The sequence below is a fragment of the Protopterus annectens genome, chromosome 2.part2, assembly GCF_019279795.1.
Source record: "Protopterus annectens isolate FY-2018-M chromosome 2.part2, PAN1.0, whole genome shotgun sequence".
Taxonomy (NCBI): Eukaryota; Metazoa; Chordata; order Ceratodontiformes; family Protopteridae; genus Protopterus; species Protopterus annectens.
Window position 1 is genome coordinate 930,727,674 of NC_056730.1, and position 12,006 is coordinate 930,739,679.

Below are 12,006 nucleotides of genomic sequence, written 5' to 3' on the forward strand. Positions count from 1 at the left end.
CACGTTTACTTCACATGCTCTGTCTAGAACTTTCTTGAAGTTTCTGTCATGCTCTGGTTCATCATTGCCTCCAACTAATAGATAGTCTACTAATATATCACAAGTATAACCTGAAAAAAATTGTTCCATTGCACGCTGAAAGACTTCACTTGCAGAATTTATTCCAAATGGCATCGATAGGAATCTGTATCTGCCAAACGGGGTACCAAAAGTAGTTAGAAATGAGGATCTGTGATCAAGCATCACTTGCCAAAATGAACTCTTTGCGTCCAAAACAGAAAATGCAGTGGCATTTGGTATTAGAGTTGCAACTTCCTCAACTGTGCTCAGTGGATGATGTGACCTCTTTAATGCTTTGTTCAAATCTCTAGGATCAATGCATATCTGATTTTGTCTAAGCCTTTTTTATGAGCGGCTACCATGGATGACACCCATTCAGTTGGTTCTGTGACTGGACAAATCACACCTTGCTGCACCATCTTGTCCAACTGAGCTTTGACTTTATCTTGCATTGCTATTGGAACTCTTCTTGCTGGTCTGACCACTGGAGTGGCCTCGGAATCTGTCTTCATAGAATACACAGCTTGCCCAACTTATCGAAAACATCAGTATACTCTGAGAAAATGGTTTGTGAAAAACTTGAACTTGGAAGTGCACTCACATGATGAACTTCTTTAGCATAAGAAAGCAGATTAATTCTCAAACTATCTTTGAGACCTAATAAAGATTGCACTGGTCATCAGACAACATTGAATAATAAGTTGTATCTGTTCTCAGCCAAATAACATGAAAGTATTATTGAACCTTCGGTTTGAATTTCTTCACTTCCATTCGCAACAAGTTTCGCAGTGCTGGTTACATTGAGTTGTTCGTTAATTCTCACTTTTGCAAATCTGTCTGCTGATATAACATTGCACTTTGATCCAGTGTCTACTTTCATCTGTGTGGATTTTCCATTGATCCGAACCGTACAAAACACCTCACTTCTTGTCCATAAGTTTACTGCATCAGTTCTTTCTCCCAGTACTGATACAGCATCCACTTAGAAAGCTGACTGTTTTGGCTCTACTTGATAAACTTGCTTTCTTGTGTGACCTTTCTATACAACTGTGTGAGGCTTACTTGATGTGCAAAACTTTTGAAAGTAGTTCTATTTCTTGCACTTAAGGCATTGCTGACCATATGCTAAACGCTTCTTTGTTTTAGACTCCGGGTTTGCACCACAATTGCGACAGTTAACAATAAAGCTAGACTTAGGTTTTGTTGACTCACGTTTGTATGGCACTGAGCTGGTGGTGGAGCTTGCACTTTTTCTAGAACTCTCTGTAAAACTTGGCACCTTCTTTGGAAACCCTGTGGCTGCCCTTTGCTTAGGCCTCTTTCTGCTTGCCATGTGTTGCATACTGTCTGCGTTTTCTCTGGAGTTTACTGAAACTATGCTTTTGTCACTTGTAAGCATGTTCGTATGCCTTTCTGTTACCTCATGGATCTGATAAATCTCTTGCTTTGCTTAATGTCAAGTCACCGTCACAAAGCAAAATCTTTCTCATTGCAGCACTATTAGTACCGCACACAAGTCTATCCTTTATCAGCTCATCTTTCAAGTCACTAAACCGACACGTTTTAGCCTTGTTCCTCAAGTCAGTTATATAAGCTGCAAATGTTTTCCCTGGTTTCTGATTTCTTGTGTAAAACAAATGCCTCTCTAATGTGATGTTTGTTATGCTTTAAACACTCTGGGTCTTCTCTGGATTCAATTTGCACAACAATATGGTGGTCCACACCCTCACCTTCATATACTGCTGGTGTATATACAAATGATCGCTCTCATTCTATAGAGTCAGATCCTACTAGATCTAGCAAATTAAATGCCCTTGTGCATGCACCTCTATCTGCGTAAGCTGCTTGTATAAAATATCATACTCCTGTTCAAATATTCTCCAGTTCTCTGCAATGTTCTGGTTAAAAACAAGTGGTTGAGGTTTTCGAAATCCATCTCGTATTAATACATACCAGCAAAGGGTCTTGCAAATAAACACACACACACACACACACACACACACACACACACACACACACACACACACACACGTAATTGGTATAAACACAATTTGGTCAATGCTTTTGTGATCTGTACCTGTACTTTCTTTAAGCTTATCGAAATTGTGCGAATGAATGAATAACCGACGTAGTGCTTTCAGTTAACTGGATTTTGTGAAATAAACCTCTTTGGCTTCTCGATGCTTTATTGCACTTTGGGAAATAATTCTTAATGCTTCACTGTGCTTTGCGAAATAGCTTTTTATATTTCTGGATGCTTTGTTACTTTATCTAATAACTTTTGAGCTTTCTCGATGCTTTATTGTCCCTTGCAAAATAACTTTTTAGATTTATCAATGCTCTACAAAACTGTGGAATAGCTTTTCAAACTTTTTAATGCTTTAGTTTACGGAGCTTACAGGAACAGATGTTCATTGTGTTACCCTACTGCAGTCATCACACTTGGGTTAGCCTGCTGTCAGGCGGTCCTGCAGTCTGGCCGAATTCCAAAGTCTTGGTCCGGCGTCTGTTGCTGTCGCTTCTTCCCTGACGTCAGTGCGCCAGGGGTATATGAGGCATCCAACGCCATTTTCTTCAGTCTTTCTTGCTGCGCGGTGCCCGAAGCAGAAGCAGTTCGCAAGTGCCGGTCGACCGACACCTGAGATTTTCGATTTGAATTTCAGTCCGAAGTCTTCAATAAAGCTAAGTACCCCATTGGGGAACATTTTCTTGCCTCAGTCCGATGTCAGAAAAAGTTAACAATTGCATTTCTTGTGGGAAGCAAATACCTCATAAGGACTTACATTCCTATTGTATTCCTTGCCTAGGCCCAGACCACGACGTCATAGGTTGTCGGTTTTGCGCTAGGTTTAATAAACGCACTATCAAACGCCGTTTTGACTTTGCACGGCATTACTTTGGTAGGAAATTTAATTATATCATGCCATCGGAGCAGCCGATGACCGCAATTCATAAAAAATGCAAGGATAAGGACAGGCAGCCTAGGAATAAGCCAGACCCTGAGGCCTCAGCTGGGCCTGTTGCCGGTTCTCTGGTTTTCAGTGAGGCACCTACGCATTCCCTGACGACCGCAGAGCTGGAACCCCAGACAGCTGCCGACTCCCAAGTGGTGTCTACTAGGCTGACGCAGCCATCCACTGACACTGGAGCAGAATTAGACACCGGTGCAGAGGAAACACCTTCGGTTGCAGAAGGTGTCTTCAGACCACCTACACTCACCATTAAATCTTATGCTAAGCTTAAAACTCCTTTAAAACTTAAGAAAACTGTTAATCAGTCTACAGGTCAAGGCCACATGCTAAGAAACAGATGCTTAAGATGGCTAAACATTTAATTACCCTTATCAGGGGTTCCCATCCCCCTCCTGATAAAAGACCAAGACAAGAGGAGGATTATGCATCCTCTGACCAGGTTTCTCTCTCCTCAGATTCTTCTGAGGAACAGGATTACACTTTTCCACCTTATGAGGATTCTGATGCTGAAGACTCTGTTCCCAGGATTCTGATGCTGAAGACTCTATTCCCTCAGCATCTCCCCCTGAAGACTACTCCTTTGGGGAAACGTTGCATACCATGAGGGAACATTTCTACTGGGAAGGCCAGGATTACTCAGATTCTAAGAAAAGGCTCAGAGAGTTCCTTGTATTACCCCAGCACAGAACTCTTGCTATCCCTCCTGTTTTAGATATTGTGGATGATGTCTACTTGGAGTCTAGTTTAAATCCAGACTCTCTACCTCCTACTCCAGCCAAACCATACAGATGATACAGAGTTCCTGACTCACACAAATTCCTTTATAAAAGCCCTGTAGCTGACCCAGAAACCATATCCCAGGGTTCTAAGGGAGCAAAAGCTTCTATGGCTAAAAATCCTGTGCCCTCTGAAAGAAATTCCAGAGCCCAAGATAGATGGGGAAAGAAAATATACACCTCTGCAACTCTGGCTATGAGAGCATTAAATTGTCAGTTTAACATGTTGAAATATCAACAATTCCTGATGTCTCAGTTAAAACAAAAAATGAGCACACATTCAGAACAGCCGGAATTCAAGGAAATGCAGGATCTGTTGCATGCAGCTGAACAGGTGGGCAAGCATACTTTACAATGCGGATTTGATTCATTGGAAGCTTCCTGTAGAGCAGCTGTTACTGGCTCTGTCATTCGTAGACATGCTTGGTTAAAAGAGCAAACCCTCCCTGACCATGTTAAAGCAAAATTATTATATGCACCTTTACAACAGGATGTATTATTTGGTGTCAAAGCAGAAGAGGTTTTAAAGAAAATGGAGGATAAGGCTAAATCTATGCAAACGGTCAAGGATTTCTTGCAGGTACAACCCCCTCGCTTCAGCAGAAATTGGCCAACAAAAAATTGGTTCTTTCCAGCTTCAGATAGATCACAGAGGGGCAAATACAGACGCCCAAGGGGTCAGTCACAGGGCCCTTACAAATCTCGCCACTGGGGTTCTGCTACCCAGAAAAGAGGAGAAGACAGGCCCCAAGCTAATAGAAGGCAGACATAATGACTCCATCCTCAAACTACCAAGCAAATATCTCCTGGCAACACCCTTGGGAGGAAAGCTAGCATTTTTTGCAGACAGCTGGCACATCATCACAAAAGACAAATGGGTTTTAAACATTGTCTCTCAAGGATACAGATTCCACATTCATACCTTACCAAGGATCAAAGGAATGCCAAACCTGCCACCAAATGAATGGGCAGAGGCACAAAAACAAATTACAGCTCTCATGAACATGTGAGCCATTCAACAGGTACCTACACAGGAGCAAGGACAAGGATTTTACTCAAGACTCTTCCTAGTTCCAAGAAAGGACAAAGCATGGAGACCCATTCTGGATCTTTAAATTCTGAACACCTATCTGCAAGTACCAAAATTCAAGATGCTAACACTACAGCAGCTTCTTCCCATGCTGGGCAAGAATGCTTGGCTAGTCACTTTGGACCTCAAGGGGGCATACCTGCATGTCCCTATCAGACAAAATTGCAGAAGATACCTCCGCTTCATTGCAGGTTCAATGCATTATCAATTCTCTGCACTACCCTTTGGCTTATCTACTGCGCCCAGGGTCTTCACAAAATGCCTGGCACCAGTAATTGCATTTTGCAGACAAAGAGGAATTTAAATATATCCCTACTTGGATGACTGCCTTATTCAAGCAGAGAACAAAGACATTCTTCTAAAGCATCTGGCGTTTGTAAAAAGATTACTAATTTGTCTAGGGTACACAATAAACTAAAAGAAATCCAAACTAGTGCCCTCTCGAGATAATATTCCTGGGTGCAAGCTTAAATGCAACTGCCCAGATGGCTTCTCACGCCAGAGAAACAAAAACAACTGACTTCTTACTCCAAAAAATTGGCAACAAACACCCAGTTATCTGCAAGGAAAATCCTGCGGGCTTTGGGTTTCATGGCATCCTGCATTATACTAATTCCATATGCCAGACTGCATATGAGGAAACTACAATGGTATCTAAAAAGTGTTTGGACTCGGCATTGCCACAGCCTGGAGACAGTAATTACCCTCATTCCCTGCCTGCAACAGGAGTTTCGATGGTGGGCAGAGGCCTGTCACCACAACAAGGGTCTGCCATTCAGTTTACCCACAGACAGACAGACACTGACAACGGATGCATCAGATTATGCCTGGGGGGCCCATATGGCAGGAAAATGTATTCGGGGCACATGGCCTTCAGGACAGATGCATCTTCATATCGATCAAAAAGAGATGCTAGCTGTTCAGAATGCCCTGATAGCTTTCAAGGATCTACTTCATTTAGGACAGCTACTGATAAAGACAGACAATACTACGGTCATGTGGTACATAAGCAGGGAGGTACACATTCCTACCCCCTCTGCAGACAAGCAATGACCTTATGGGACACAGCATTGACTTATCAAGTTCACCTGCAAGCACAATTCCTGCCAGGAAAAACAAATACTCTGGCAGACGAACTAAGCAGAAACCTCATGGATCCCCACAAGTAGAAACTGGATCCACAAGTCTTCAACGTGATAACAAGGAAATGGCGATGCCCAGACATAGATCTATTTGCCTCCCCTCACAACTGCCAATTACAGAAATTTTGCACAAGGATTTATCACAAACAAGCATGGAGAGTGGATGCCCTATCCTTCAGCTGGAAAAATCTAACAGTATATGCCTTTCCTCCACTGCCTCTCCTTCCAGGGTACTCCTAAAGATCAGACAAGAGAAGCCAAAAATGATACTGATTGCACCAGACTGGCCACACCAGCACTGGTACCCAATCCTAAAGAGCTTGTCTCAAGGACCAGCATGGATATTGCCTCATACTTCTCATCTGCTGACCCAACAAAACAATCGGATCCTGCACAGCCAACTCAGAACCTTAAATCTGGCAGCAGGGCGGATAATGTAGCCATTCAGAACACTCCTCTTTCAAAAGCTGTTATGGATGTTATCTTGGAGGCCAGGAGGCCCAGTACCAGAAAATCTTATGCAGAAAAATGGAAGAGATTCTGTGCTTGGAACCAGGAACAAGGCATTGACACGTATGTACCAAATATCCCTCAGATTTTACAATACCTAACTGAGATGCTGGACAAAGGCCTTTCTTTTTCATCAATTAAGATTCATGCCTCTGCCATTTCAGCCCATTACAACACGGAACCACCTATCTTTTCTCATCCTTTAATAAGGCAGTACCTTAGAGGGACCAAAAACATCAGGCCTCCAAGGAGAGTGCCAATTCTGCCATGGGACCTCAGTTATGCCTTGGAAAATCTCACACTGCCACCTTTTGAGCCAGCCTCAATGGCAGATATAAAATTCTTATCCTGGAAAACAGCTTTGCTCCTACCAATAACCTCTGCAAGACGAGTCTCGGAGTTACAAGCACTCATGGCTGTGGAACCTTTTATCCTTTTTCATTTAGACAGGATTTCCCTGAGGACAAACCCAACCTTTATGCGTAAGGTGGTGTCCAGTGTGGCCCTCAACCAAACCATTCACTTGCCTACCTTTTATCCAAACCGACAGAACAAGGGTGAGGAAAATTCTGCATTCTTTGGACATACACAGGCAGCTACGCTTCTACTTGGACAGAACTAAAGCTTTCAGAAAATCTGAGCAACTTTTAGTGTCATATGCTGCAGGATCACAAGGAAAGGCTATCTCAAAACAGACTATTTCTAAATGGATAGGCCATTGTATCCGTTTCTGCTATTCTCAACATGGCAAATCAGTGCCTAAGGGCATTAGACCTCATTCTACCAGAGCAGCACCCGCTTCAGCAGCCTTCCTCAGGGGAGTACCAACCAAAGACATCTTAGAGGCTGCAACTTGGAGTTCAGTGCATACTTTTACAAAGCACTACCACTTACCTCTTTACTCTACTCTAAATCCAGAGCAGGCTTTGCCACTGCAGTTCTGCAGGGCCTCATAGCCTCTCCAAATCTTATGTAGCCCAGCCACCCATCCTCAGCTTTTGGGATTCAACCCAAGAGTAATGACTGCAACAGTGAAACACAATGAACATAGTACAGTTGTGTACCTACCATAAATGTAGATGTTCGAGTGTATTCACTGTTGCAGTCCAGGTTACCCACCCACCATCCCCCTTTTTTCTTTGCTGAGACTTCTCTGTACTTCTCTATCCTATACAACCTATGTGGTGTATTTGCTTGTAAATGAAGGAAATGTTTTTTTTTTTTTTTTTTGTGCATGCATACTTATTGGCATAATTTTCAGCCTACCAGTTTGGGGGCACCTAGAAAATGGCATCGGCTGCATCTTTTATACCACTGGCGCACTGACGTCAGGGAAGAGGCGACAGCAACCAACGCTGAACCTAGATTTAGGAATTCAGGCCGATTGTGGGTAGCTTGCCAGCAGGATAACCCAAGAGTAATGACTGCAACAGTGAATACACTCGAACATCTACATTTATGGTAGGTACACAACTGTACATTGTTTGCTATATAAATGCACTGTAGGATTCAAAAATGTAATAAAATTTTAGGGCTTTGAGGTTTGTGACTTGGAACAGTGGAATTCATACCTTGGCAGTGACTGCATTATCAAGATTTGATGTGGCCATAAATTAAGACTTCACTGAAATGTGAAAAATATGTGTCTGAGACTTTGAGTGTTACAACAATAAAAAGACAACTTTTTGATGTGTATGATAGACTTGAGGAATAATTTGCAAGTTGTTGTTAGTACATCTGTGCTTTATTCCAACACAGAAGCATAATACATATATGTATGTGTGTGTATATGTATATGTAAATATATATATATATATATATATATATATGTGTGTGTGTAATATATATATATATATATGTGTGTGTGTAATATATATATATATATATATATATATATATATATATATATATATATATATATATATATATATATAAATAAATAAAGCATTCCTAACTGTATTAACAATCTACAGTTAGCCAGAAAAATAATGACTTTTACCCACTGAACATACTCTTGCTTAAATGTGAAGAACTTGGAAGCTGAGCCATCTGTCCATTTTGTAACCTCCTCCTCCTGGTGAGGGTTGTGTTTTTGTAGCAACCTGATTAGGTAAGACAAGATTTCCATATCCTCAGCAACAGTCTCCAGCTCATCCAGTGAGATCCCCAGGTACTCCTAGACAAGCTAAGGGATGTCATCCATCTATGTCCTGATTCTTCCCGAGGGACTCCTCCTAATGGACCGTGCTTGTAACTCCTTCTGTGGAAAGTACTCTAGAGGCATATCCATGAGGTGCATAAACCAGCCCAAGTGATTCTTCTTAACTTGGAGGGGCAGTGATTGTCCTTTGCTGAGCTTCAGTTTTTCTTGGAAAATGGGCCAGTCTCCTCTGAGAAGGAGTCTTATTCCTGCTGTTTGTGATCTCCTTCTATCATTAATCTGTTGACTATGGGTAATAGGTACCTGCATTGGCAGGTAAATGGAAGCCTCATCCTTTGATCCAGTTATTTCAACACTGTGACCCAGTACAACACCAGCAGTACTGTAAACATGACACTTGCCTGCAAGTCAGTCAGTTGATAGCCATAAGACCTTAAGATACTCGTACTCATCCACATGAGGTAGCAGCTGCCTCTCATCTACAGAAATAATCCAGTTTTTTCTAGGAGAGAACCCTGACCTCTTATGTGGAAGTGCTGATTTTTTTCCCACCCTTCACACACAGCATCAAATTGCTCCAGTGCAGTCTTATCATAGCAGTCAGTTTGAGAGTAAATAGCAAAATCTTTTGCAGATAAGTCTACAACCTAAATGTGTCAAAATGGTTTACTGTTAAGAGCTTTGTGGTACTTTGCATTTTTAATGGAAAGGAGGATGTCAAACGGGTGGGGAGAAAAGTTATGCTCTTTGTGGAGTCCTACACTCTCAATGAACATATTCAACTTAATGTCGATAAAGATGCCATTCTCACTTCTCAAATGTAGGGACAGACTTAGAAGCAGCAGTGGTCCAGTGACCTCGAAGCAGAACTAGGATGGGGTAAAGGGACAGCCGCCCAGGTAAGCAAGATGTTAGGGGTCATGATCGGCAAATGCAACCAGTTGCAAGTGCAGTACCACCATTTATTTTTGTGCCGCCATTTCTAAATGTCAGTTTGGAAATGAGTCCTGGAACTAGTTTTGTGCTCAGGAATGAGGCACTTCTGCTCTTCATGTGTGGCATAAGGTGTTGCAAGCCTTTATTTTTTTTCTCCCTAACCAGATTGTGGAGACATTCCTGGGCAACAGAATAGCTACAGAGCTATAGAGCCACAACTCTATTGGGACCCCTTTGTAGCACATCCTACAGTGCATGCCATAGTACGCAGTCTTATGCTTTTTCCAGGTCCACAAAACACCTGAAAATGGTACTGACAGGCTTCCAAGACCCCTCCAGTATCTGTGCAGTGATAACTGTTTGTTCTACAGCCAGAATGGAATCTGCACGGACTGTGTTGAATTGGAAGATGAAGTCTTCTTACTAGCACCTTTGTATAGGCCTTCCCAGGGAGGCTCAGGATCACAATCCCTCTGTAAGTGAAAGATATCCTACTGTACCTTTTTTGAAAATAAGGGCTATTGCCATAATTTTGCCAGTCCAGAGGTACTGTCTCATCCTTTTTATGCAACACTGAAAAGGCATGTTAACTGTGATACTAGAGCAGTATCCAGCACTTTCAGTGTATGTCTGGGTCACATCCACACCCACAACCTTGTAACAGTGGAGCTGTTCTAATTATTGACGCAACCTCCTGCATGGAAATGGATTCAGTTCCACTAGTTGAATTTGGTATTGTCTCCTCACAAGAAGGTATGTCCATAGTATTTAGGAGCTCCTCAGTGTATTTATTTCACCCCTTAACAGTATCCTCATGGAAAGCACATCTCCACCATTGTTAAGGGCCAGCGCAAGTCCTTGCCCTCCCATTTCAGAGTCACTAGACACTTTGTCAGAATCAGTTTTAGACATCCAAAAGTCATTTGTCATTGCCTTGTTAAGTCATTCTCATGAACTGCCAAACCAGTGCCTTTAGAATAGAATGGCTTAGATATGTCTGCTACTGTGATCCCCAGAGAAACCTCCAAACTGGATGACTTGGGTACTTTTTTCAGAGATCAGTTTCTGGTCAGAGTACTCTGTTTCATTGTTCAGGCAAGGAATAAAAATGTTCAAGATCAGAGGGTTATATTGTACAAGGATATGTACAATACTGAATATTTTATTACTGGCAGTGTAGTGTTCCAGCAGATTAACTGTAGGATATTTAAAATCTTTAAAGGAAAAATAGAACCTGCAAACACAAATTTAAGAGGTAAGGAAATACAAAATATTTCTAAAAGATGTTTTGTACAGACAGAAAGGAAAGTGTAATGCTTTTGGCTAAGCTTTGGTAGAAAAAAAGCAGTTTTAGGTATGGTGTAGGTGGCACAGTGGTGCATTGGATAGTGTTGTCACCTCACAGTAAAAGATTCTCTGGTTCAAATCTTGGCTGGGTGCCTTCTGTGTGGGGTCTGCTTGCCTCCCTTTCCTTCGGGTGCTCCGTTTTCCTCCCATTTTACAAAGACTTGCACTTGATGAACTGGACACACTAAACTGGTCATAGGTGCGAGTGTGCATGCTACTGTGTGATGTGGAAGAACAGCTGCAGCAGGGCTAGCCCACCCGGTGATGTGAACCTTGGCTGTAGTTGATTACCACTGTTGAAGTGACACCTCAACCCCATGTGTAAACATGGGAATGGGGGTTGAGGATGTATGGATTCTGGTGAAGTCAGTAGTTTTCTAGCTGTTCAGGAAATATAGTAAAGCAAAAAACAGTGGGTTGTCATAGTCCTAAATGGCAGCTTTGTAGTATGCATGATAGGTTAAGCAGAAAGAAGACTTAAGTTTTTGTTTATTCCCTGAAACTCTATTGAATCCGCTGAAGTTGTTCTTTTGTATAATCTGTTTGATTATTGCTGCTATTTGATGAGAACTACATGATTTCTAGTGACGCTGTCTTCTTAACAGTGAGTTTGGACTTGAATGGAAATTATTGATGGACAGCAGCCAGTATGTCATTTCTTGATTAGTTTATGTAACTTATCACAGTGTACAGAAAGTATGAAAAGGTGTGAACTTGACTTCTTTTCATTGGAGAGCACACATATGTCTCTGCTTGTGCTGATTTACAGCAGGTATCTCTATGCATTACTGAAGTAATTTCAGAGAGCCGCATTGTGTCCCACCTTGTGCCTATTGCCAGTGAAAGCACACTGTACCCTCGAACCCTGTGTATTCTGTCCCACCACCAGCACCAGGGTTATTCCCTACACTCTGCAGCCAAAATCTGGCATTCAGTCCACTAGATGAACCCAAATGACCAGCTGCACAGACTAGTTATTATTCTGCCTTATCAGTAAGCTGTCAGTTTCGTA

The 12,006-nt window shown here is 42.1% G+C and overlaps 1 protein-coding gene across 1 annotated transcript in view; it reads left to right on the top strand.

Moving 5' to 3' along the window:
* Positions 1 to 12,006, top strand: part of LOC122795855 (xanthine dehydrogenase-like) — a 5,725,158-nt gene that overhangs the window by 209,188 nt on the left and 5,503,964 nt on the right. The window lies entirely within an intron of this gene.